General features: G+C 44.6%; 1 long non-coding RNA gene across 1 annotated transcript; it reads right to left on the minus strand.

Annotated features, from left to right (window-relative positions):
- Positions 1-626: 626 nt before the first annotated feature.
- On the minus strand, positions 627-3,673 carry LOC311604621. The gene is made up of 3 exons (XR_014781584.1): positions 3,562-3,673; positions 1,457-1,569; positions 627-706 (listed from the first exon to the last, which is right to left on the minus strand). It is a non-coding gene; the product is annotated as an uncharacterized lncRNA (long non-coding RNA).
- Between the last annotated feature and the right edge of the window lie 20,999 nt (positions 3,674-24,672).

Below are 24,672 nucleotides of genomic sequence, written 5' to 3' on the forward strand. Positions count from 1 at the left end.
AGGTGGAATGGATCAGCTATGATCCCTTTGTTAGATCTGAACTTGGAAATGAGTATAAATCCACATAGTTTATAGGCGGTTCACAGCTTGAAGATTTATAGAGCAAAACCAAAGGGTAAATATTGAGTGGCAAGAAATACAAGGTAGGTGAGCTATGTTGTTGACACAAGTATGCACAACAGTGTTTGGGGGTAAAGAATTTAAAACCAGATGAACAGTTGAATATTAATACTTCTATTTAATTATTACCTGACTTGAATTTATGCTAATCTGAAACCTAATGTCTGTATCTGTAACACATACTTAATAATATATATGTGTTGTTGAGTTGGAAGAATTTATTCAGATATGTAGGTAAATTTCTTAGCAGGCTTTCTGATAGAAGAAGTAGATAAACAATTACCAATATAACGATTAATTCTTAAATGTTTGATGCTTTTCCAGTACCATATTTGGCGTCTCTGGCATCTGGTGTATGGATTTGTATATACATCATTAATAATTATGTGTTGTATTCCAGGAGGTTTTTATGGTTTGAAATATTTAGTTTTTAAATTATTAACCAAGCTTCTGACACATTAAATAAAATTTCTAAGCTATCAGTTTCTTTTACCTTTAAGCATAAAAGGGGATCCTTCTGAGATGTCTTGTTTACTTTTGGGTTTATAAAACTTGAAGTTTCTTAGTCTCCTGAAAGTTTGAAGGCCTGGAAGACACACATTTTTTTTTTTCTTTTTAAAAAGACAATCAGCCTTGAAATGTCAGTTAGCATCTTGAAAGTCATTACTTTCCCAGGTCTTGAAGTTTTTTTTATCTCCTTCTCTTAGAGAGGAAACATCTAGAACTTTCTTTCTTGCACGAATGGCACAGAGGGCTTGTGGGTGGACTCAGTTTTCAATCCTGTCCACTTTCTACCTCTGCCCATGCCTCCCCTGCCCCCCCCCCCAGTGATAATTAAGGACCACGTGGCATGTATAAATAGCTTCGCCTGAGAACACCCTCATGTCTTTGCCTCTCTCATCACCGAGCAGGGCCCATAACTGATGTTGCAATTAGAGTACTGATTTAGCTCCGAGAGGCACATTGCAAATGATCCACCAAGGATGATATTTATATCAGCACTGACTGATGAAGACCTTGTCGACTGTACCTTTGGCAGGTCGTTTGATGGCGTGCCCCTGGGGCTAATCTACTTCTTGTTATAGCTGATGACCTGTGATGATGCGTGTTTTTGGACCACTCATTGTACCCAGAGGGCCTCCGTGGGGAACAGCCCAGGACAGATGCGGATCATCCAGGGTCTGTACCACTCAACATGGAGGAGTCAGTAGGAAGGACTTTCAGGGCAGGACTTGGGCCTAAGAAAGGTGACACCATCTGGGCCGGGAGGTAGTCATTCCTCTGTGCTACAGGTTTCAGTCTGTTTTGACATGAGAAGGAGGAAATGAAACTGAACCTTATGTTCCCTCTCGAAACCCAGGGCAACTTGAAGTCTTCTCATTCCTTAGTCTTTTGCTACTTCAGGACGGTAACAGCCTCAGGACAAATGGGGAATACAGAACCAGAACCCTAGGATGATGGTAAATTATTTCATTATGGTCAAAAGATAGCAGTTGGATACAGTTATTTAAGTATTAGGTATATATTATAGTCAGGTGACGCTTATACCACAAAATCATGCAATAGTTATAACTGATAAGATGCATGTATATATTTATATACCACTAGATCCTTCTGGAAAACACGTTCTGTTGGACCTCACAGTGAAGCAGCAGAATAACCACAACAGCTACCAGGGCTGTCTAGATGGGTCGGTTGGTAAATGTAGTCTCTGTGCAAGCCTAACAACTTGAGTTCGATTCCCAGAGCCCCAGGCAGAAGTAGAGAACAGACTCACACATAGGAGGCCCAAAGAAGGGAGTTCAGAGGAGTTGTGGGGCATCAGAGAGGTGTGAACTCAGAATGAAGGCAATAGTGGGTCAACCTGGTGTGAAGTTAGAACTACTTGGGCTTTAAAGAATTTATTATCATTTTCATCATCATCACTTAAAAATATTTTTCATTTATTTAAAAAAAATTTTTATGTGCCTTGGTGTTTTGTCTACATGTATGTCTGTGTGAGGGTGTCAGCTCTTGGAACAATAGGCAGTTGTGAGCTGCCATGTGGGTGCTGGGAATCGAACCCGGGTCCTCTTGAAGAGCATTCAGTGCTCTTAACCAGTGAGCCATCTCTCCAGCCCCATCAACGTTATTTTAAGGCACCATAGTTCCCACATGCCCCGGGAATGCTCCACTACTGAGCTGCATCCCCAAAGACCCATGATTTAAAAACTGTACATGCTTGCTTCTTGTCCCAGAATTTCTGATTTATATAATTTGGGCTGAGAATCAGCTAGTGGCATTTTTTTAAACTCTCCAAAGTGTGAGTGGGGTTGAGAAATGCTGGGAAAAAGAAGCTGCCAGAAAGACTCACATGTGCTCTGACCACTCAGCCCGTGTGAGCCATGATCTCATTTTGTATTTAACCTCCCTAGAAATGAAAACATTTGGACTCTAAAGACTTGATTGAGATTTGAAATAACAGCCAGGTGTGGTGGTACAGGCCTGTAATCCCAGCACTTGGGGGAGGTAGAAGCAGGTGGATCTTCGTGAGTTTGAGGCCAGCTTGGTTTACAAAGCAAATCCAGGACAGCCAAGGCTACACAGGGAAACCCTTTCTCAGAAACAAAACAAAACAAGCAACAAACAAACAAACAAACAAAAACAGCAACCAACCAAACAAAAACCAAAAAAAGATTTGAAATAACTATGTCACTGACACTCTATAGTACCTGTGCGGAACAGGCCTTGTTATGTCCCATGCTACATAGACGAGGGCAGTGATGCATAGAGAGATGGGTTAATCAGCCTGTGGCCACTTGGCTAGTATCTGGAAGATCTGGTGACTCTTAGCCACAAGGATTCCCGACTACGTTACACCCACCTTCGCGCTAGGCTCTGAAACACGAGTATTTCCTGGATCTTGTACACTGAGAAACAGCCCCAAGCACTGTTATCTATATGGCTTTATTTATCTCTAAAATATTACTTCCAGCACAGTAGTCATGTGTCTTTAGAGTGACGGAGCATACCTTGGCCCAGATGAGTCCCACGGTCTAGTATATAGTCCCTACACCAAATCTTGTAGCGTGGTGGAGAACGCAGGCTCTGAGTATTTTTAAACCCTGTCTCATCAAGTATGTCACACTTTAGAAAACAAATAAGTTTCACATTGGCTATCTAATTCGAAAACAATCTCCAGCCTAAGATACACCATATTCTTTAAAAAAAATATTTTAGTTTTGACTGTCACTTTACAATCCTTAGTTGACCTCGCGTCAATTCTGGTGTTTGAGGCAAAGGAAGATTTATCTTTCTCCTCAGTCTGGTATTCTGGAATTTCATAATGTTAGTTTTTGGTCAAGTTTTTATTTTCCCCTTGAGCTAAATTCTCTCCATCTGAAGATTTATGCTCTTCAAACTCTGGGAACATTTCTCAAGTTCATTATGTGTTTATCTTACCCGCGCTGTAGTCTCCTTCAGGAACTCTGTTGTGGTTTCACTATGAACTGTTGAGTGCTTGGTCCCGGAAGTTGTCACTGTTTGGAGAGGATCTGGAAACTTTGGGAAGTGGGGTGGAGTTGGTGGAAGTTACCTTTGAAGGTTCTGCTTGCTCCCTTCTCATCCTCACGCTGTTCCTCCACCTGGTGTCGCCGCTGGAATGTTCTGCCTGCAACCACCTGGGCAGAGACCACTCTGAAACTGTGGGCAGAGTAAACCCCTCCATCCCTGCCTGTGTGTCAGGAACCTGGCATACCAAGTCACAATAAGATGAACTAACACAGAACAAAGATATTTGAAATCTGGACTGATTCTCTTTTTTTGTTCATATAATCTAGTTTTGTGTTTTGAGGATGAGCCTTGCTGTGGTACGAAGCTGGCCTTGAACTCCTGAGCTCTAGGAACTCTCCTGCCTGCTTTAGTCTCCTGAGTAGCTGAACTGTAGCTGTATGTTACTGTATCTGAATGCTATTACCCATCCTTATTACTTGTTTTATATTTTTAGCTATATGCCCATGCTTAATTAGGTCATTGGTTTAATAGCAATTATTATTGTTTGACATCTTTCTCAGATCAATACGAGGAAAGACCACTCAAATAAAACCTGACTTTTTTTTTTTTTTTTTTTTTTTTTTGGAGGTAGGGTTTCTCTGTATAGCCTTGGCTCTCCTAGACAGGCTTTGTAGACCAGGCTGTGACTTTTGGCTACAGAACTTTTGGCTAATCATGACAACACAATCTTAAGCTAGGAGGTTTCTCATGGCCAGGACTCTTGACTTTTTGAAGTTTCATGGCGGAGCCTGGACACATAATAAGTTGATGGTCTTCCAGATACCCTGTTTGTGGACATATAAGCCTTTGTTACAATGGGAAGAGTGTATCTAGGGTGAGGGCCGTGAGAGCAGAGCTGAGGAGGCTGGTAAAAGCACGGCATAGGCCTGCTTATCCTTCGCTCACTGGACCTGCTCCACTCTCATGCACTGAGGGCTTTGAGATAACCTTTGACTCTAGTGTCAGTGACCTCCATCGTAGCCTGGGGCACGGAACAGGGGAAGGAAAGCTGGTTACAGAGCCGGGCTCCAGGGGCCGCTGCTGAGGACGACGGGGATGGCACAGAGCCATAGACAGTCTTTATCTTTCAGATTTCCTATTGGATTTTCACTTCCATTTTATTCCCCAAAATTTCTGCATTTTTTTCTTCCACAGTATTTAAGCATTTTTAATTAAATGGATTTACTTAGATGTGTGTGTGTCTGTGCATTCGAGTGCATTCTTTCAGTGCAATTATCTTCTATCTGATCTTAAGCAAAAGGCTGAGAAGCAGAGTGGATGTGCAGGGTTTCTCCAGTTTCTTTTATTTCCTCTGTGTCCTGATGCTGTAGTGGGGTGTGTGTCCTTCATTCCTTCCTTCCTTCCTTCCTTCCTTCCTTTCCTTTCCTTTCCTTTTCTTTCTTTTCTTTTTTTAAATTTTTTTTATTTTTTGAGGCAGGGTCTCCCTTGGCTGTCCTGGACTCGCTTCGTAGACCAGGCTGGCCTCGAACTCACAGCGATCCACCTGCCTCTGCCTCCTGAGTGCTGGGATTCCAGGCGTGTGCCACTGCTTTCTTTTCATACACTATATTCTGATTACTGTCTCCCTCCCCCAGCTCCTCCCACCACCTTCCCTCCTATCTCAATACACACACTTTCTGTCTCATTAGAAAATGAACCGGCAGAGCCGGGTGTGGTGGCGCACGCCTTTAATCCCAGTACTTGGGAGGCAGAGGCAGGCGGATCGCTGTGAGTTCGAGGCCAGCCTGGTCTACAAAGCGAGTCCAGGACAGCCAAGGCTACACAGAGAAACCCTGTCTCGAAAAACCAAAAAAAAAAAGAAAAAAAAAAAAAAGAAAATGAACCGGCATTTAATGAATAATAAAAAAAATGCAATAAAATAAATAAAAAAACAAAAAAATCAGAATATGATAAAACAACCAAATAAGAAAAAGAGTCAAAATGGCGGGGGTGGAGTGGGGTACCACAAGAAACACATTTAGACACAGAGACACATACATTTCACACATATAGGAATCCCATAAAGACACAAAGCCAGAAGTCATAATATATTTGTAAAGGACCTGTAAGGTAGAATTGTTTTAAAATGCCCTGACTTAACAATAATTATGAGACAAAGAACCTCCCAAAGATGCTGTTGGATTCATTTTCTATTGACCATGTGCTGAGGATGAATCCTTTCAGAGGGGTTTGTTTCCCCAGTGAGAACCTTTGAAGAAAATTAAATTTTCATTTGTAAGTGGCTATTAGTTGGAGATTTCTTCTAGACTAGGGACGGGGGCATGTGTCCACTTTCTTTCAGTTCTAGGAACCTATCTGATGCAGCTGCATGCAGGTCCTGAAGATGCTGCCACAGACTCTGTGAGCTCATCTGTGTACCAGCCCTGTTCTAGCTAGAAGGCCTTGACTCCCTGGTGGTGTTTGTCCCCCCTCCCTTCCCCATCCCCCATTCTCAAACTCTCTCTGTCTCCTCTTCTGCAGAGTTTCCTGAGCCCTGAGGGGAGGGATTTGATGGAGACTCCAGTTCAGAGCTGTGTGTTCCATAGTCTCGAACTCTCTGCATACTTATCTGAGCTCAGGTTTTTGTCTACTCAAGCAGCATTGGGTACGGGGTTCTGTCTCATGGAGCGGGCCTTAGCTCAAACCAGATGGTGGTTGGTTACTCCCACAAGCCTTGTGGCACTGTTGCACCAGCATATCTTATAGGCAGATCACTTCCTGTAGATCAAAGAGTTTGTAGCTGGGTTGGTGTTTACCTTCCCCCTTCTGTAACATGGCGAGTACCTAACAGTACCACAAAAACTAGCCCACAGGGGTGAAGGCTCTAGGTAAGGCACCAGTTCAGTGTCACCATGCTCAGTGAATTGTATAGGTGTCAGCTATAGGGCCGTACTGTCAGTTTGCTGAGAGCCACCAATAAATAGCCTTGGCAATAGCCTGGGTTTTTTTGGGGCGGGGTCCCCATGAAATCCCTTTGGCCAACAGTTTGGCTAAATATAAACTATTCCCAATATGGGACGCTTTACTTGGTGAAGGGAGGTGCTCAGTTAGAGCTCTGTCTCTCCCACCATTTGGCAGTTTCGTTTAGATCACCCTCACGCATGTATTTACTACAGAAAGCTTCTACTGTAGTAGGGTTCCATGTAATCCCTCACACAGCCTTTAGTTTTAGCTGTCCTTCCTCCTATTCCCTTTCTCACCTCCCTATTTCATCACCTTCCCTGTTTCATCCACCTAAAACTGTCTGTTCTGTTTCCCCTTCTAGGGAGGTCCATTCCCCCTATACCCACCCCTTGCTCTCTACCTGACTTCCGTGGTTATATGGATTGTAGCTTGCTTATCAACGGCTTGACAGCTAACAGAGGTTTGTTTCTTAACATCTCCACTAGCAAAGGTTTGGTAGCACTCAGCTCTTCATTCACAATTGAACACAAACCGCTAGGGGAGTGAGACGGGAGCACTCTGTACGGGGGTGGGGGGGGGTGGGGGGGGTGGGGTGCGGAGATGCACCTCGGCAGCTGGCTGCATTTGGATGATTAATATGCAGCTAGCTAGGATACAGAGAGACTTCCAAGCACATTTGTTGGAATTTGTTCTTTGGAGCCAGCCAGCTTTTCCAGACTAGAAGCTTCTCTCACCATTGTTGTTTCGGAGGAAAAGAAAGCTAGATACCAAGAAATGGTCTTTGGGGTGTTCGGATGCGTAAGTCTCATTATCTGAGTATTGCAAACACAGGCCTCTTTAGCCAGCCCTACACTTTGCACAGTAATAATAAAAATGACTAACTTGCATCGCGCTTAATCAATGGCAGGCATGAAGACTCTAGCTGCTTTGTATTGCTTAATCCCATGTCATCACTCCAGAACACTTTGGCGGGTGCTTTAATTGTCTCAGTTTTGCAGAAGAGGCACAGCAAGGCTGCATAGCTGTAGCCTGACTTCACACAGCTACTGAGCTGTAAAGACAGAACTCGAGGGCTGGAAAGACGGCTTAGCAGTTAAGCGAATACACTGCTCTTCCAGAAGACTCAAGTTCTATTCCTGTACCTCTACATGGTGGTTCACAGCCATCTGGAACTGCACCCCCAGGGCACCTGACACCTCTGCCCTCGGCAGCCACCTGTACTCATGTGTGCAGATGTACAGGCACAATAATAATAATAATAATAATAATAATAATAATAATAATAATAATAATAATAATAATAATAATAATTTTAAAAAGGGCAGACTTTGAACTCAGTCCCTCTGACAGTTGCCTATGGGGCTTACACAATCTACCTTCTTGATGGGAAAGAGACACAGCTTGGTATGCGGGCAGCATCAGTTCACAGGTTTTGTGTCTCTCTGAGGAAGGAACTTTGTATAGTTTACTCACCACTGTCTGCTTACACCTTAGCACACACAGTTCAGGACAGGACATTTTCACCAATGAGTGAATCACCGTTATTGTCTTACGGAAGCGGCACGTGTCACAGATGGGACTACGCTTCCGGTGATGGCTAATCTCAGGTATGAACGTGATGCACGAGGGAAGAGGCAGTCTTAATTGATGAGTCGTCTCCACCTGACTGACTTATGGGCATATCCGTGGAGGCACCGGCTTAACTGATGATTAGTGTGGAAGGCCCCGCCCATTGAGGGCAATGGCATCCCTCCGAGGAAGACGGAAGGAAGCCAGCGAGCGTCATTGCGTCATTCTTCGTGGGCTCTGCTATAGTTCTGGCCAGCAAGTCCCTGCATGAGCTCTGGCTCTGGCTCTGGCTCCGCCCCCAAGATGGACTCTAAATTGCAAGATTGGTTTTGGCCAGAGTTTTATCACAGCAACAGAGAAAGCAGGGTAGGACAGTACCTCACGGAGGGTGTGTGTGGTCGGTCCCCTGTGCACCTTTTGTCTTCGCTCGGTTGTGAAAACATGTCTGGTGTGGTTAAAGAAGTTAGGGGAGGAGAGGCGGTGCGGGCACATTCCTGTAGTCACACTTCATCTTTCACAAGCGGCTGCTTCGTGATTTCTTCAAAGGCTGCCTCTAGTACTTGGGAGTGAAGCCGCCTGAAATTTTCTCAATATTGTGGGCTGTGAATGGACATTCCTAACAGTATCGCTTATCTGGTTGCGAGTCTACTCCCAGCTCCCATTCCCCGTTACAAACAAATCTTTCCATTGTTCGGTTTGAGTTGAATGGCCCAGCCATTCTTTTCTGGACAGAAAGGCAGTGACTCGCCAGTGACTATTTAAAGCACGCGTTTCCTGAACCGGCCCGGAGATATTGCCAGTACTTCTCAATGTCTTCTTAAAAAATGAGCTAGGTCTTGTTTCAAGGGCTTATTACTGTCTTGGGAATGGTGTGGCGCTCCTTTGTCAGTGCCACTAGTATTTATTGTCTATTGCGGAAAAAATATAGTTGCTTTTTCCTTGCACTGCTTGTTTGCAGATCTTCACTTCCCCAAGATTGATGGTTAAGGAAAAACTTAATATTTTATTTTGCTTCCTTCAGAGTGGCTATAATATTAGCTTGTCTTCCCTCCCTCCTTCCTTCCCTTCTTCCTTCCCTCCCTCCCTTCCTCCATCTCTCCTTCCCTCCCTTCCTCCCTCCTTCCCTTCCTCTCTCCCTCTTTCTCTCCCTCCCTTCCTCCTTCCCTCCCTCCTTCCCTTCCTCCCTCCCTTTCTCTCCCTCCCTCCTTCCATTCCTCCTTCCTTCCTTCTCTTCCTCCCTCCCTCCTTCCCTCTGTCTCTCTTTTGAGATAGAGTTTCATGTAGCCCAGGATACCCTCAAACTCACTATGCAGCTGAAGAAGACCTTTTTGAGCAGGGCTACAGGAGCACTCCACACACCTGCCTCACGCACTGAACTTAGGGCACCATGCATGCCAGGCAAGCGCTCTACCAACCTGCTGCTTTTCTTTTTCTCGTCATAGAAAACAGCTCACTGGAAGTAAATAGAATATGATTTCCTAGACCAGCAGTTCTAAGAATTTCTTGGTGAGGGCTGTGGTGTATTTGCTGACAAAGTACTTGTCTAGCATGCATGCGATCCTTGGGTTTAATCCCCATGGCCTCAAAATTGCTTGGTTTTAGGTCATGAAACCAAATTCTATCTATGTTTATCCAAACAAGGATTTTTACGCACGACCACAGAAAGTGATTGAAGCCAGAAACTGGGAAGTCAGGACCTATCAGAAGTCAGTAACTATCTACTTTCCTCCTCCTCCTCCTCCTCCTCCTCTTCCTCCTCCTCCTCCTCCTCTTCTTCTTCTTCTTCTTCTTCTTCTTCTTCTTCTTCTTCTTCTTCTTCTCTTCCTCCTCCCCTCTGCCTCCTCCTCCTTCATAGATTTAAGGCCCACTCCATGTGATAGAACCCATACCTGATACAGCTAAAGTGGCCAAGAACCTGAGACCACATAGTGATCCCTAGCGACAAACCTATTAATATTATTCCGTTAAATAAACAGAGCAATAAAACCACTCCTAATGACATATCTCAGTATATATGATCATTGGGTATATCCACCACACCCCAGGGCAGGCCTCATGCCCAGGAATTGTTGCTCAACACAAAATGGATCCTAGGTTTTTAATCTATCTATCTATGTATCTATCTATGTATCTATGTATCTATCTATATGTTTGGTGTGTGTGTGTGTGCATGTACCTTTGTGTACATGTATGCACACTTTATTTTGTTACTTTTTTCTTTCTTTTCTTTTCATTTCTTTCTTTCTTTCTTTCTTTTTTTTTGGCTTTTCAAGACAGGATTTCTTTGTGTAGCTTTGGCTGTCTGGGACTTATTTTGTAGACCACTCTGGCCCTCACAGAGATCTGCCTGCCTCTACCTTCCAAGTGCTGGGACTAAAGGTGTGCACCACCATGCCCAGCTCTCTTCTGATTTTAATATTTTGGCTTCTCTTTTTGAGAGAGAAAGAACATCAAGTCGTATTGGGTAGAGAGGTGGGGAAGATGTAGGAGGTGCTGGGAAGGGCAAAAATATGGTAAAAATATCTTAAATTTTTAAAACAAAAAATCAACTAAGAATAATAATATTCCTATACACTGAGCAGTCATAGCATTTGTTGCCTACTTCCCTTTTGTGATGTTGAGCACCAAAATCATAGTTCCATGTAAAAGTCCCTACTAGTGCTTTGCCCCCAACCTCACAGCCCACTTTCGAACGTGAATGAGGTGTTATTAATATTCATTCTTGACAATAAAGGCAAAGCTATCTGGGACACACCAGAAACATCACAGGCTTGCAGAGAATTGGAACAAGGAAGTGTGACGAGGGTGGGGTGGCTCCTTGAGACTGGTCATTAGAGATTCCTTCCTGTAAGCTGAGACCTCAATGAAAAGAAGGAGCCAAGTGCAGGAAGGTGACAGGGTTGGTCCTTCCAGGAAGAGAGAGAGAGATCTAGAATGAGAGGTTTCCAGCAAGGACAGGTTGGAAGTATTTGAGGAACAGTGTGGTTAGTGCTCCATAGACTGATTGGGCCTAGGACCAGAGATGTAGGCAGGGGCCGTGTGAGGGTGACTCTTAATGAGTTCAGCTTTATTCAAAGCATGATTGGAAGTCACTGGAAGGTTTTCAGCAAATGAATCACTTGAGAGGTTTTTCTTTATTCTTTTCTTTTTTTAAAGGGAACATTCTAGAGTGCAGTATGCTTATAGTTTAAAAAGTCATTTGCTCTTTGATATGGCGCATCTTAAATTTTCTATCTTTAAAATATGCAGTGCTATGAAAATATTAAACCATGTGTAGATCAAAGGCTAGCCTAATTGAGACTTACTGCAAACCCAGTGACAAGGATGAAACGTGACTGGCTGTAATTGGGTATTTACTAACGATGGGCAAACGGGGGGGGGGGGGGGAGGGGGGTTTCTTTTATTATCATTTTTATTTCTGTGTATGCTTGAACATTTTAAACAAAGCAGAGAAAGGTACCACCTGGGCCGCAGCTGTGTGGCGGCTGCGTTGTAGAAGGACAAAGAGCAGGAGGCTTGGTGCAGCTGGGCGTGGTGGTGCACGCCTTTAATCCCAGCACTCAGGGAGGCAGAGCCAGGTGGTCGCTGTGAGTTTAAAGCCAGCCTGGTCTACAAAGAGAGTCCAGGAGTCCTGAAAAAACAAGAACACACACACACACACACACACACACACACACACACACACACAGAGAGAGAGAGAGAGAGAGAGAGACAGACAGACAGACAGACAGACAGACAGACAGATAGACAGACAGACAGGGAACACATTTGGCCACCTTGGAGTTCATTTATGCTGTGAGGACAGAGGGAGTTAGGTTGGGGTATAACACACAGAGGGAATGGGGTTGATTTAGGGCACATTTTGTAGTGGAAGCCAATACAACCCACTGCTGGATGACTAGGGTGAGGAGACGCGAGGAGCTGATGGTAACTTTTATTTTTAGCCTCAAAAACTGGTTGCATTAAGATGTTTGCTGACTATTGGGTATGGTGGTGCAAACTGTAATCCCAGGACTGAGGGATGAAGGGGCTGAGGTAGGAAGATCCTGAGTTCGAGGAGAGCCTGGGCTATGTCTTAAAAACAAACAAACAAAGCTGTTATTGAACAAGATAAGGAAAGCACAGGATGGACATGTGGAAACATGTGGAGGGATATGTGAAGAAATGTTCTCTTTGAGCCATGTTAAGGGTAACATGCCTGCTAGCCAGTCATGAAGAGTGTCAATCAAGCAAGTCTGGAGGTGCCTTGGGATGTCTGGATATCGTAGGACATGTCCCTGGAGAACTTCACCAGTTGCCCTCAGCCACTTAGCAGCCTTGTCTTACTTGTCTGCTTCCGTGTGTCTCATACTTTCTGTGGGTACAACCTGACATAGTCCTTTACACATGGCAGGCACTTTTCTTTTTCCTTTCAGGGATTCTTTTTTGTTCATTCGTTTGTTTGTTTTTTGAGACAAGATTTCACTGTGTAGCCTTGGCTATCTTGGACTCACTTTGTAGCCCAGGCTGGCCTCGAACTCACAGCGATCCACCTGCCTCTGTCTCCTGAGTGCGAGTGCTGGGATTAAAGGCATGCACCACCATGCCCGACAATGAGGACAAAGCTCTCTCTACTCAATGGTGGGGAGGTAGATTCAGCTGGGAAGTGAGGAAGAGCTGGCCTCTTGCAGGGTAAGCCATTAAGAATAGGACGAAGCGGATCCTCTTCCACTGAGGCCAGACAAGGCAGCCAAGCTAGGGGAAACGAGTTCAGAAGCAGGCAACTGAGTCCATGTCAGAAACAGGCCCTGCTCCACTTGCTAGAGGACCCACATGAAGACCAAACTGCCCACAAATTACATATGTGTAGAGGGCCTAGGTCCAGTCCTTGGGTTGGTGCCTAAATCTCTGTAAGTCCCCATGGTCCTGGGGTGGATTAGAATTGGGGAGAGGGAGGGGGCTCCCCTTTTTGTGAGGAGCAGGGAAGGGAGGATAGGGGGAAAAGGGAAGAGAGGGAGGACCCAGTTGAGATCAGAGTGTAAAGTGAATAAATAAATAAATGTAATAAAAACAAACAAACAAACAAACAAACAAAATGGGGGCCAGTCCTCTTCGTGGCTCTTGAGTAAGGTCCTTAGAGGTGAAACAATTAGTGAAACAGTACTTGGTCCCAAGAGGAAGCAAGTTCAGTAATGCATCATAGTATTTATTGTTTCTCCCTTCTATGACTCACTCTCTTGGTGGATTTTATGTTCTTCTGTCAAGATACTTGAAGCTGGGTTGACTATAAGGAAAAGAAGTCCATTTTCCCTATTTCTGGAGGTTCAAGAGCAATGCCCCAATAAGGTTTGGAGATACCCACAATTGGTAGGGAAACAAAGGGAGTGTCTGTCTGAGAGGGACCAGGCGGTACGTCAGTTGTGATTTGTATCACTCTTCTCTTGAGCAGTAATATTTTCCTACAAGAGCCTTATTAATCTCTTCAAAAGGTGGTGCCCTCATGACCTAAGCACGTTCCATCAGGCCACACCTCTTAAGGTTCCATTACCTCTCAACCTGGTCTTTCCATAACCAAGCTTCCAGCATACGAACCTCACCCAAAACACAGCATTCTCCTGTCCCTCAGTCTTCAGAAAGGAGGGTGCGGATGAACAAAGGTGACCCAAGAATAGAAGCGAAGCAGGAAATAGAGCTGTCCCGGACACTCCGTAGCAGAGAATTCTCATTTCTGCAAATTGTTTCCTATCTAAACAGAAAGCATAGAGGTCATTAGTGACCTCAAGGAGGCAGCTTTTGATGGCTAATGTGGGCTGAATATAAGATTCAAAAGGGGGGGGGGGAAGCAGAGGCAATAAATCCACAACCTTTATTTTGAAGAGAAACAGAAATCAAAATAGAAATAAAAGCCAATTGTGCTGGCCCTGGGCTATAGTCTCAGTACGTGGGAGCAGAGGCAGGAGGATGAAATAGTATACTCATCCTTAGCTATGCCATGAGCTTGAAAACAGCGAGGCCTACATGTGTCCTGTCTAAACAAGGGCATCATCATCATCAACACCACCGCCATCATCAACATCAGCACCACCATCATCATCATCGTTGTCATCAATAGCAACAACAAAACAAACAAGCATAGAAAACCCAACTAACTATAAGAAAAAAGGCGCAGGAAGAGAATGTCTGGGGAGGAGGCTTCTGATGTTCTAAGGAGGAGCACTCTTTCCATATGTTTATGGAACACTAGGAAGACTAGCTGTAAAACTAAAGTGCATGGAAAACCAAGAGACTTCAGAATTAAATACACAAATAAAGAGTTGATGGATAGCCATCAAGCACTAGGGGCCAAAGCAAGGAGGATGGACATTTTTGAAACGCAGAGGTCATTTAGAAATAGAGAGACCGGTGGCGCTTGGTGAGGTTGCCGGGCAGTGCGGAACTTGTAGTGAGTCTGCCCTCTCATCTCTCAGGGAGCCTGGGTTTGCTTCCTACCTTCTCTCCCCAGAATTCTGCTTTTTCTTTTGGGACTTTTCACTTGTTCTTGTCTCAAGAATCTTAAGATGGTAGGGACAGGATTCCCCAAATTCCAATCTCTGTTAGACAGGCTGGGAAAGACACCCTAACAGGCCTGTCAGCTTTGGTGGGGAGGTGGCATTATGTCTGAGCCATAGCTGCAGAGCAAGGTAAACGCCTACCACAACCTTCTTACCTTATGGATTTCCTGTGTATTAGAAGAGCCAGGAGAAAGGGTTGGAACTTGCTGAATGCATTCACACACACTCACGCGTACACACACACACACACACACACACACACACACACACACACGCACCCTCATACTTGTATGTACTTTTTGCTATTTCATGTAGATGTCTTTGCTGTGGGCCAGTCAGGAAAACCTCTTTATAGCTTTGGGGAAACATTGCCTACTATTAAAGCCAGCCACTATAAGGAGTCTATGTTGGAGAAATCACACTCTGTGTGTGTGTGTGTGTGTGTGTGTGTGTGTGTGTGTGTGTGTGTGTGTGTTCCGTGCAGGGAGTTGTTCCCAGGCCTCTGTGAGTCCATGACCCATTTGAGGAATGTTTTAACGGGCAGTGTCCTTTTGGGTGGTGTTCCTGGAAGCAAAGGAGTTCAGAAGTTAACGAGCCAGTCTCTTGGCTTCATTACTTCTAGGAAGCACCTTGGCCCCTGGCTTGTCAGGGCTCCCAGGCTATAAAGTGGCAGGTTCAGGAGCTGAGGCTCAAAGGAAAGTGTGGACAGACCCCTGCCCTCTTTTCTTAGACAAGGGACACAGGTGTGATAAGTGACAATACCTTACACGCTTCCTAGGGAAACTATGATTTCAGCAAAGTGCCTGGTGCAAGTGTGGGCAGGAATAACCAAGCTTGCAATTTCTAGAAGGACCTGTTGGCATAGAGTGATGTTCTCAAATATCTAACACACGGTCCATACTCCAGAGAGAGAAGAGGCAGGAGGCGAGACTAGGGGTGGGAGGGTGCCAGATGGAGCGTATATTTTCGGAACTCTGATTATTTATTTTTGTTTTATTTTAGATTTATTTATTTAATGTATATGAGTGTTTTGCTTGTGTGCCTAGGGCCAGTGAAGGTCAGAAGAGGGTGTTGGAGTCTCTGGGACTGGAGTTATATGTGGGTGGTTGTGAGCCGCCACGTGGGCTGCTGGGAACAGAACCCAGGGCCTCTACTAGAGCAATGAATGATCTTAACTCCAGTCCTTGAACTCTGATTATTGTGGCAGATTTTGGTTCAAATTTCAAGTTAGCTGCTTGGATCCTTGGGGGGAGAAATTACATTACTGAGCCTTATTTTCCCACCTTAAAAAACAGGCATAATAATGCTTGCCTCATGGCATTGTAACGTGGTAAAACACCGAAGGCAAGGCCTGGCATATATTAGGCATTCACTGGAGAAGGGCCGGGTGGGGAGGGCTAGTGACTGGGACTCACCCCTCACATAATAGAGATAGTGTGGCTGAGAGGGGAAGAGTGGCAGCTGACATTCCTGAAGTCACACCAAGTTGGTAATTAGTAATTATCCACTTTGCGAGGGCAGCGTCTGACCCTGCCCAAATCTCAGCTCTGATGATTCAACAAAGGTTGCTAGGTTAGGCATAACAAGGGCTCCTTTCAGACATATCTAAGTTATTAATAATCTTGGCCTCTAATCTTGGACCCCTCTCCCCCCAACCCTGCCCTTCTTTTTTTTTTTTCATTTTGCTTTGAACATCCTGCCCTTTGATTAAAAGCAGTCTATTCTAAATTCCTATTTTCAAGAAACGGCCTTTTGAAATTCTTTCAATTGTATCACTCAGTCACGACCAAAATCCTTGTTCTCAAGTTTGTCCAAAGTTCATGGCATCCTTATTGTATCGTTCTTGCCAAAACTGCTTGAAATTGCTTCAACAGAGTTGGGTCACGGGGAAATGATGAGATAAATCAAGAGTAGGACACATTCTAGAAGCTGACTGCTCTGAGCTGAAAAGTCTTGAGAAACAAAGCAAACCAGAAAGGGCCGGAAGTAGGTAGAGCCGGGTTAGGATGTAAGACGGTAGAGTGTGAGGGAGGTTCGAGCGGTCCCGGAAAGGGCCTCTCTATGAGAGGAGACCCAACCTCAGGATGGCTGGGGCTGGAGGGGGGAGGGGCGTCCTGGCTACTAAAGGTGACGTGAGTGTGAATACGGAGCACTGTTGTAACTCACTAGCTCTGGAATGAGCTTTTCACCTGCTTCCTCGGAGGACTGTGCACATCCATGCGGGCACATGGACGCCCACTGCTGGGGAAAGAGGAGGCAAAAATTCCTGAGAACTTTGAGATCATGGAGGATGCTAACTGTTGGTTTGCCTTTGTAGATGGCTTGTGGAGGTGGCGGTTCATCGAACTGCCTGAGCCTGTTCAAAATAAAAAAGTTGGGCAGAAAACGTCATGGGAGGAAACCAGCGGGCTAATCGGAATTTTCTTCTTTAAGTGAATATTTTGTCTATTGAAAAGCACTTTATGTCTTCCCAAGGAGGCTGGGGTACCCCTCTCCTTTCCAGCCTTGGGGCTCCCATGTGATGCAGAAGGTCAATCTCACTTTAGGAAATGTTCAGTTCTTGACAGTTTTGCTGCTGAAAGGCTGAGTGGAGGGGTAACTCAACTTGCCTCAGAAATGAAATAAACCTACATTTGGGAGGGTAACCATTAAAATAATGTCCTGGAAAGTAGAAAAACAAACAAACAAACAAACAAACAAATGAACAAACAGAACCCTCTTCTGCCAAAAGCCTGGTGAAGTGTTTATACAAACTTTGTAGGAATTTTATCAGCCTATATAAAAAAGATTCAGACTTCTAGGGGTGTTCTGGAAATCTCACCTGGGATTTCCGGGGCAGAAAATGCCACCCATTTTTAGTTTTTTAGTTTTTTTTGTTTTTTGTTTTTTGTTTTTGGAGACAGGGATTCTCTGTGTAGCCTTGGCTGTCCTGGATTCACTTTGTGGACCAGGCTGGCCTCGAACTCACAGTGATCCACCTGCCTCTGTCTCCCGAGTGCTGGGATTAAAGGCGTGTGCCACCACAGCCAGCCTGCTACCCATTTTTAGATTACACTATGTTAATTATATGTCCCAAGGAGAATGGGTTTCTTTTTAAGAATGGATTTGTAAAGAGCAGGCAGACCCTGCCACATTCTACTGGGACTGTAATTATCACGTTCTGAGGCAGGTTGAGATCTTAATGGCTTGACTCCTTCAGATCCAGTGGTGTCAGATTTAAATCTGACCATACAAAATGTTGGGGGCAAAAAGCAGACCAGTAAACAAGCTTATTAATAGCAATGAAATCCAACAGGGAACACACACACACACACACACACACACACACACACACACACACACAAGTCAGTGGGGGTATTAAATTCCTGGGATAAGTTAACATGGATTAAGCAAAACTTTTTATAGTGCAAGTTCTTAGTATCAAATTTTGAAGCACAGCAACATCTAATAATATAATTATAATGATATCATTATTTATATTAACCACTTCTAATAGATTATAAGTAATTCTAAAGGGATACGTTAAAGGAAAAAAAACTAATACGCTTAATGGTCAGATGTTGGGCATCTATTTGATTCCTAATTTGGGAAGAAAGCCATGCATCCAGGCTAGAGTCTACTTTACTGTGAGACAAACTTCTACTATTAGCTTGTCAGATGTTGAATTTCCTGCGCGTTACATGTGTATGCGTATATATGGAGGTCAGAGGTCAGCATTGGGTGCCATCTTCAATGGCTCTGCATCTTATTTTCGAGGCAGGATCTCTCACTGAACTTGGAGTTGGTCAATAAGGCAAGTCTGGTTGACCAGAACTCCAGGGATCCTCTGTCTCCACCTCTCCTTGGACTGTTGATATGCTATTGCCCGGGCCTGGTTTGCTTGTTTTAATGTGTGTGCTGGAGAGCTGAGGTCGGGTTCTCGTGCCTGTTTGACGTGTTCCTTACTGACTGAGCCTTCTCCCCAACCCTCTCTTCTCATCTGCAGTCATGGAGCATTTCAGTGCAGCTCTTGACATCATGTGTGATGTCATAAGTATAGTAGCCGTTCCCATTTCAACCTACAGACAGGGAATTCCCAACCGTATCTTTAATGGTTTCTAAAAAAGTTCTTTGTCACCTCACTCGGGCAGTGTTGACAACTTTGTGTTTAGTGTATTTAGTAATTTTCTGTTTCTTCCTTTCTCTTGGTGGCTCACTGAGGGTTTTGCGATGGAAGGGGCTATCTCATTCTGGGTCTGTCTGTTCTGAAGACAGTTTGATTGCTGATTATAGACATTTCTTGTCCCCAGTGGTGTGGTTGTGTTACCACCAACTTTTTTGGTAACAGACCCAGAGAGGCCAGTTTTTTGGGGGAGTAGCATAGATGTAGAACTGACCCTTAGCATCTGTGAACCTCAAAGTTGACTCTGATCTTTTGGAAGTCAAACTTGGCAATATGATGGGGATGGTTGGTTTCCGATGTTCCAGATAATCATAGAAGATCAGTCTGTATCTAAAAGCCAGGCTTAGACGCTCACACGATGTGTTAATTAAAGCCACAGTTGCTATGGAACCAGAGTAGTTTGGAAATCAAGCATCTGGAATAGCTTAGATTTTGTAAACATCCATAATCAGATAAAATGATCAGAAAATAGGACTAGTTTTTTTTTTTAATTCTCCTAAATTTCTTCATTGTAAAATGTTACATGGAGGCTTCAAATAAAAATTCTGAGATGTTCTTCAGGAGGGTCTGCTCAAACTACTGCACCAACCAAGGACAATAAAAGCAGTAAACATTGAACCCTTACTCAGATCTAGCCAATGGACAGGACATTCTTCACAGTTGTGTGGAGAGCGGGGACTGACTCTGACATGAACTCTGGTGCCCCATATTTGACCACTTCCCCTTGGTAGGGAGGCCTGGTGGCACTCAGAGAAAGGATAAGCAGGCTATCAGGATGAGACTTGATAGGCTGTGACCATATAGTGGGGGAGGAGGTCCCCTTCTGTCACAGACCTAGGGGAGGGGAATAGGGTAAAAGTGGGAGGGAGGGAGGAACGGGAGGATACAAGTGAGGAGATAACAATTGAGATGTAATCTGAATAAATCAACTAAATAAATAAAAAAAGAAGTAAGACAAAACAATCTAAGATGGCTTCTTAAAAATGCTGATTATTTGATTCCATATACTTTTGCTTAGCCCCACCCCCCAAATACTCCTAGATAGAATGAAGGACAGGATTGACATCTGTGAGGTGGTAGGTGGGAGGATAGCTCCCACAGCAGCCTGCAAGGGTCGTCACAGCTGCATAGCTCCCACAGCAGGCTGCAAGGGTCGTCACAGCTGCATAGCTCCCACAGCAGCCTGCAAGGGTCGTCACAGCTGCATAGCTCCCACAGCAGGCTGCAAGGGTCGTCACAGCTGCATAGCTCCCACAGCAGGCTGCATGCAAGGGTCGTCACAGCTGCATAGCTCCCACAGCAGGCTGCATGCAAGGTAGTCACAGCTGCATAGTTCCCACAGCAGCCTGCCAGGGTAGTCACAGCTGCATGGCTACCACAGCAGCCTGCAAAGGTAGTCACAGCTGCATAGCTCCCACAGCAGGCTGCATGCAAGGGTCATCACAGCTGCATAGCTCTCACAGCAGGCTGCATGCAAGGGTCATCACAGCTGCATAGCTCCCACAGCAGCAGAGGACAGTAGTCAGGCTTGCCAACCTGACAGATTCCTGAGTTAATTCTGGGCGGCTCTGTTATTTAGTACACATGTAGTCTTGGATAGTTTCCTAAGGGTTTCCTAAGCCCAATTTTTTCAACTGTAAGTGGGAATAATAATATATATATATATTAATTATTACATATAATTATATTACTTATCCGTTGTTTAATATATTAATGTTGTCTATAGTACACTAATTACATGTTACATATTAATTATTTATGATTACCTTAAATATAATAATATAGCATTTCTTTATTTTAAAATTCTGAATGAAATGATGTGGATAAAACACTCCATACAAAAGTAAGTGCTCCCTAGGTTTAATATTTTATCATTATTATTGCTTTGATATGATTATTCATGACCTTTCCTAGGAGCAGGCAGATTGGATTTTGCTTTTGATTTGCTTGTTATTATTTTTGAGGCAGTGTCCCACTGTGTAGATCAGGCTGGCTTCAAACTTGTGGACATCCTCCTGTCCTGCTTTCCACATGCTGAGATTACAGACTCACGCCCAACCACTGAGCTACAGTTCAGCTCTCTCAGTTCTCTCCTTTAGTGATCAGACAGTTAGAAACATGACCTCTAGGAGAACAAGGGCCAGGCGCTGACATCATTAGTGTCGTTTTCCCCCCCTCACCCCCCCACCCCCCGCCCCGCCCCACGCACACTGTACAGAGCACATACATCCCGGATGTTGGGCAGGCTGCTTGACCTCCTGCAGCTCTTTGTCAGGCTGCCTGCCACCGACTTCTCCCTTTGTGTTAAGACTCCTTCTCCCCACGGAACACCCGTGCCCCAGAGCCTCTGAGATCTGGAAAAGCCTGGTCCTGCCTCATCCCTGTGCGAGGCAGGTTGCCAGCAGCACTGTCCCAGTTTCACAAACAGAACAACCGAGTCACTTTCCTATTGTTGTCGCATCCAAGGTTACCCAGTGAGTCACTCTGAGTCCTAGAACTGGATCCTAATTCTTGTTCCTGGCGTCACTTACACAGCTGAATGTCATCAAAGGCTCAAGAGGATGCTGGCGCTGGACCTCTCAGAGAGGAGCGCCCTTGCACGTGACTGAATCAAAAGCTCGGGTTAGCTCTGTGGATACTTACGGCCTTAGAAAGAGGAGAGAAGAGAGATGTGTGTGGAGGGTGTGTGTTCATGTGTGTATACGTATATACTGAGACAGGTTCTCACTTATAGGCCTGGCTGGTCTGGAACTCACTATGTGGATCAGTTTGTCCCGGAACTCACAGAGATCCACCTGCTTCTGCCTCTTAAGTGTTGGGACCAAAGGCAGGGGGGCCACTACTCCGAGTAATACTAAATTTTTAAATGAACAACAACAACAACAACAACAACAACAATATATATATATATATATATATTTATTTATTTATTTATTTTTTATTATTTTTTCTTTTTGAGACAGGGTTTCTCTGTGTAGCCCTGGCCCTGGACTCACTTTGTAGACCAGGCTGGCCTTGAACGCACAGTGATCCACCTGCTTCTTCCTCCCAAGTGCTGGGATTAAAGGTGTGCCCCACCATGCCTGGTGAACAAAAATACCTTATTTGCAAGTGAGGCAATGGGCTTTCTCCACCTCATGACAGAATCAGTTATGTGAATGTGGATATGAGAGGAAACTAAATTTGTTTCCTTCTTTTCGTGAAAGAATCCTTAAAGTATCTGGCAGAGGGAAAAAAGTGAGCTCACTCTTGCAATAAAATTAGAAACACAAGCCATTCTAAACACAAGCTGTTCACACTCAACAAGAGGGCATCTCTTATGTTCCATTTTCTGCGTGGCTTAGCATTTCCTTACTCTCTGTTTTCTTTTTCTTTATATCTTTCTTTATTTTTCTTTATATCACACCTGGTTCTAAGCATGCGTTGCCTCTGTCTCCCAGCTAAGGCGAGAAGCCATCACTCCGCCCTCCCGTAGTAACCCTGGAACAAAGAGTAGTGGCTGCCTTGGTTAGGAGGCAGGTGAAATTTTATGTATTAAACTTCCGATTTCATCCTTTATTGCAGAGTGATAGAGAAAAGGGAATTTTAGAAAGCAGAGCAAGGAGTTCTTCCAGGGAAGCCAGAAACTCCCAAGACTTCCTTTTTTGAAACCGATGACCCACACCAATCCTCAGTTTCCCCGGAGACTTCCTTAGTCATGGTCCCCGGAGGAGCTAGGGACCTCAGAATCCCAGGAAGTTCTTATATGGACTGAAAAAGTTGAAGACTCCACCCATAGCCAAGCAAGCCTCTTTCTGCAGCGGGCAGCTGTTTATGCATTGACTCATGGCTGGTTAAAGTTCAGAGAAGTGACTATGGGTGCTCAGCCCTAAATGGGACATCTGCATCAACGCCCAATCCCCGCATAGTGGCTCAAGGAACACCTCAGAGGAGCAGGTAGGAAGAAAATAAGATCTGGAGGATGAGGAGGAGTGCTCCCAAAGGTTGTCTTTGCACCCATGGACTCACTGCAGCCATGGTTACCCACACAAGTCCTGCACAAGGTCAAGCTAACAAGACCACTCAACATTAATTGGACTCAGCAGGTTACAAAACAAACGAACCCCAACCTAAAACGGAGTGAAGGTGGTGGTAGGGAGGTGTGTGTGTGTGTGTGTGTGTGTGTGTGTGTGTGTGTGTGTGTGTAGGGGGGCAGGGGCAGATGTGAACAATAGATATTCTAAAACACCAAAAAGGAACAAAAGAAGGAGAGTGTGTGTTCAGAGTGGGATCTGTAGATGCTCGCCAGAGCTCTCTGAAGCCCCCCGATACTCATATGAAGTGTGATGCTGAGAGCCATGCATTATTTTTTTTTCCTCCTGAGGGATGTTCTCAAACAGTCTGTGACTCAAGAAAAATTTAAGGCTCAGGAGGTAATGGCAAATAAGGAGGGGGCTAAGGGGGCCTGACAAGACATACTAGTAAACAACAGCAGCTGAAGTTAAAACCGAAAGTTAAACCAAAGCTTTCACTCGGCACCTACAAATCTTTAAAAATCCACGCGGTCTGGCAAAATTTGTAGAGAACTCAGGATTTTTGTGTCTTTCTAATAGTGCAGGCATGCTCAACCCGCTGGTCAGTAGCAGCCAGAAGGCATAATGCATCCTTATACCCTGCCAAGAGCTCTTTAAAGAAAATGCCGACTCTCAAAAAACAAAACAAAACAAACAAATGAAAAAATTTTAATAGCAGCTCTTGGACAAATGAATAAAATATGTTAAATAATATTTTTGGACACACTGATTGGGATTATAAAAGCAACCTCAATATCCACCGATTCTGGAATAAACAGAATATAGCAAGAACCATAATAGAGCACCATAAAAGCAATGACAAGAAATGATCTAAATCCATAATGTTGCTAGGCAGCTAATACTTTTGTGGTATTAACTAGTACTTTTCTAAGGGCTTTGCATATGTCAACCATAAGCAGGGGCTCAAAACTATGTGAAAAATATGTAATAAATGAAAAAATACCGTCATGCTACTGTGCGTGTTTAAAGGCACAGGCTATAGTGGTTCATTGTACTCATATGAGGTAGAAGTCTAAAACTGGAATTTCACAAATGTTCTCAAAATTCTGTCAGAGCCATCAAGGGTGGCACTAAGGGGACAGTCATTTCTAAGAGCGGGGCCACTATAGTCTGCTTTAGCTTCTTCAAGAGACTTCTTCATGCTCAGAGGGTCCTCACAAAAACCATTTGGCAGCTGCGAGTCCTGTCTCACGCCTTTAATCCCAGCACTCAGGGACATTGAGGCAGGCGGATCGATGTGAGTTTGAGGCCAGCCTGGTCTACAATGCGAGTCCAGGACAGCTAAGGCTACACAGAGAAACCCTGTCTCCAAAAACCGAAACCAAGCCAAACCAAACCTAACCAAGCCACGAGTGCATATGCGTGGCGGCTTGGGGAGTGAGGCAGAACAAGCTAGGGCTCATGAGAGTGCGAAGGTTTGTAATACAAATAAGATTTAAGTCCACAGGACAGAAGGAGTCCCACCGTCTGGGAGCTCAGCTGTAACTTCCTGGGGAAGGATGTCAGTGTGTGTGTGTGTGTGTGTGTGTGTGTGTGTGTGTGTGTGTGTGTGTAAGGGGGTGGCACAGCTGGAGAGGGACACACACACACACACACATACACAGAAGCAGGCCAAGCTCTGCAGTGAGACTTCCTGCAGCCACCTGTGGCTTCCCGGTTTCAGCCATCCTTTCCTGAGAGAGGAACTGGAAAGCCACTGGCATGCCTGACGGGACATCTGGAAGACTCATTAGGCTAAGGAACATGTGGTGAAGGTCTTCAGTTACAAACCACAGTCAGAGAG

This window comes from Acomys minous, assembly GCF_964271855.1.
Source record: "Acomys minous genome assembly, chromosome: 9".
NCBI lineage: Eukaryota > Metazoa > Chordata > Mammalia > Rodentia > Muridae > Acomys > Acomys minous.